This window comes from Penaeus japonicus, unplaced genomic scaffold (genome assembly GCF_977035675.1).
Source record: "Penaeus japonicus unplaced genomic scaffold, GWHDUDI00000001_assembly GWHDUDI00000016, whole genome shotgun sequence".
Lineage (NCBI taxonomy): Eukaryota > Metazoa > Arthropoda > Malacostraca > Decapoda > Penaeidae > Penaeus > Penaeus japonicus.
Window position 1 is genome coordinate 15,183,650 of NW_028234418.1, and position 2,500 is coordinate 15,186,149.

The window sequence follows — 2,500 nt, forward strand, 5'->3', positions numbered from 1 at the left end:
ATGTGATGTTCAAAGCAGATTTGCATAATCTCATTATCAACAGCAGAAGTAATCAATACGTTTTTTTCTCAATATTTTTCAATACGTCTGCCAGGTTTATCTATGATGGTAAAGCAATACACAGCTACTAATTTCACCTCCGTTCACCAAAACGTCTCACTGGCCAAAAAGGTACTGACACGTCCCTTTTCCCCTTCGGACACCTGTACATCTGCCGGTGTACTTATCGTATTGAAAATGTACATATTATATTTACGTGGTGAAATACTGACTAATTAATGGTTAACGATCTTACACAAGCGAGCATGCGCTATGTGATCTTTTCGCTTTCGTGAGTTGTCTCCTTACGTTGAGGAAATGTTTTGTTTGTGTTGATAAACTTGAATGGTAATGTTAGTATTGGCAAAATAAATCTGAATGACTAGGCATAGAACTTTTATTATTTGTTTAATTCGGGAATTATACTTTCAGCCTTTGCTTTGTGTATGTACATCTGCTAGAAAAAAAAGCTAAGCTACAATTCCGAAGGATCACACCAGCAATTCGGTTTTCACTTGCATTTTTTTTTTTTATGTTGTAATAAACTCAATTGTATTCTAAGCCACAAGAAAAAGATGAATACCCAATACACATGAACACAGTCAAAATGGTAAGAAGGAACAAATATTGAATTTCAGTTAGGGAATGAACATCTATAAAAATCCTGATGTTCGTGTTTTTTTTTTTTTAATTGTTCCTAAAAGGTAATAAAGGTGCTCTTTGTCTCTCTCGTTCCCATGTACGCTTCGATCAGTCCTTTTTCTTTTTCTCTTTAACTGATATCAACGTTCGATTGCTTTCTCTTTTCTTTTATTTATTGCATACAATAATTTTTTTGTTGCTTCACGAACCAACTTCAAAGTTCGTTTTCTATCGTCCGTCTTGGCGCTCTAACAAGATATTGCATTGGTTGTCCTGTGTCGCATCTCGTCGGTAATGTTGCTCATATACTAAAAATAATTATTTGGTCTCTCGTGTTCCGTTTCCATTTGATTGTATTATACCTAATCTTAGACGTTCCTTTTAGAAGCTTTTTTTCATGTTTCCCTTGGACTTAAAAAAAAAAAAAAAAAAAAAAGCGTTTATTTCCTTCACCAAACATCTTTTAGGAATTATAGTTCAATAATCATTTTTATATCCCCTTAGCGCCAGCCTTTAAACTTTGAGAACACCTTGGACATCATTTACAAAACCGCAAAAAAGCACTTGCAGGTTCATCCTCCTTATGCCGTAAGGCCTTCTACCACATTTCCTTACGACTGAAGACCGTAACTTCATAAAGAAAGGCTACACTCTTCACTCTACAGTTTCGATAAAATGACATAGACAATTATACACATTAAAAGTGGCTATCAGTAGCATAATGGAGACTGGAATTGCAAGGTTTCCCCAAAGAACACCAAGTTGATATAACACATTTAGCTTCCCTTACAGGTCCATGCTCAGCTGTGCTGGGTGAGGGCTGCCCTTTTTATCTTATTTTATTTCAAGAAACAAGATAAGTGGATCAGAGTAAGAGTTCTGCCTCCCTATATAAGCAGATATAAGCAGAGCGTTTATCGTACCGGCGTTCATAAAGATTCTAAGGTTTAACTGCTTCAGTCCTACAGAGATGGTGTTGCATCTATAATTAAGGGAAACACGCTTGCACGTCAAAACTCCGAAGAAAGTAAATTTATCACCATTACTGCTATCTTACAATGTCAACATCGTTATTCTTACTCTATAATCATTTTCATTCCGCCTTGTTATAATTGGTACATTTTTTTTATCTTCTTTATTGCCTCTTGTTGTCTTGTTTTGCATTACCATTCTTATGATGGCTATTGTTGCTGCCACTATGAATGATATCAACATTATTTTTATCGTTACCATCAATACTTCCTACTTCCTACTTCTTCGATTGACATCATTATTGTTAGCATTATTATTACCGTAATTACTATTTCATTATGAGGATTATTAGTTTTACTATTACTATTATCATATAAATATCATCATTAGTATCACAAGCTTAGGATTGGATGAGCGTGTCCATTAGTATAATTTTAAAACACATTTACAAACTTTTGAACTAATTTTACACTATTTTATCCTTTTCATCTTATTCATGTTATATTTTTCCTGCTCACTCATGCATTCGTCTTTTGTTTCCTCGCCATTTCCTCCATTCCTATACTTCGCTTTGTTGCAACTGTGCTACATACGATTCCATCTATACATTCATATAGGTATTATTTCAGCGCATATCACAGGAGTGTTTTGGGGGAGTTTGACCCTTATTTTAGGAAAAATCAAGAAATCAAATGAATTTTATCTTATACATATTTCATATTACATATATTTCTATAAGATATTATATATATAATTCAATATATGCATTTATTCAGTAATTGGGTATTGAATAATTACAAACTTCAATATGAAATTAAAAGTTCACTTTCCTCTATCCAAAAGACAT

At 33.6% G+C, this 2,500-nt stretch overlaps 1 protein-coding gene across 1 annotated transcript in view; it reads right to left on the reverse strand.

Moving 5' to 3' along the window:
- LOC122260866 (lewis-type alpha-(1,3)-fucosyltransferase) overlaps window positions 1-2,500 on the reverse strand; it is a gene marked incomplete at its 3' end in the record, with an annotated part of 9,146 nt that overhangs the window by 5,728 nt on the left and 918 nt on the right. The window contains 1 exon segment of the mRNA XM_086544967.1: window positions 1-2,500. This exon segment is cut by the window's left edge and continues 1,521 nt beyond it; it is cut by the window's right edge and continues 918 nt beyond it.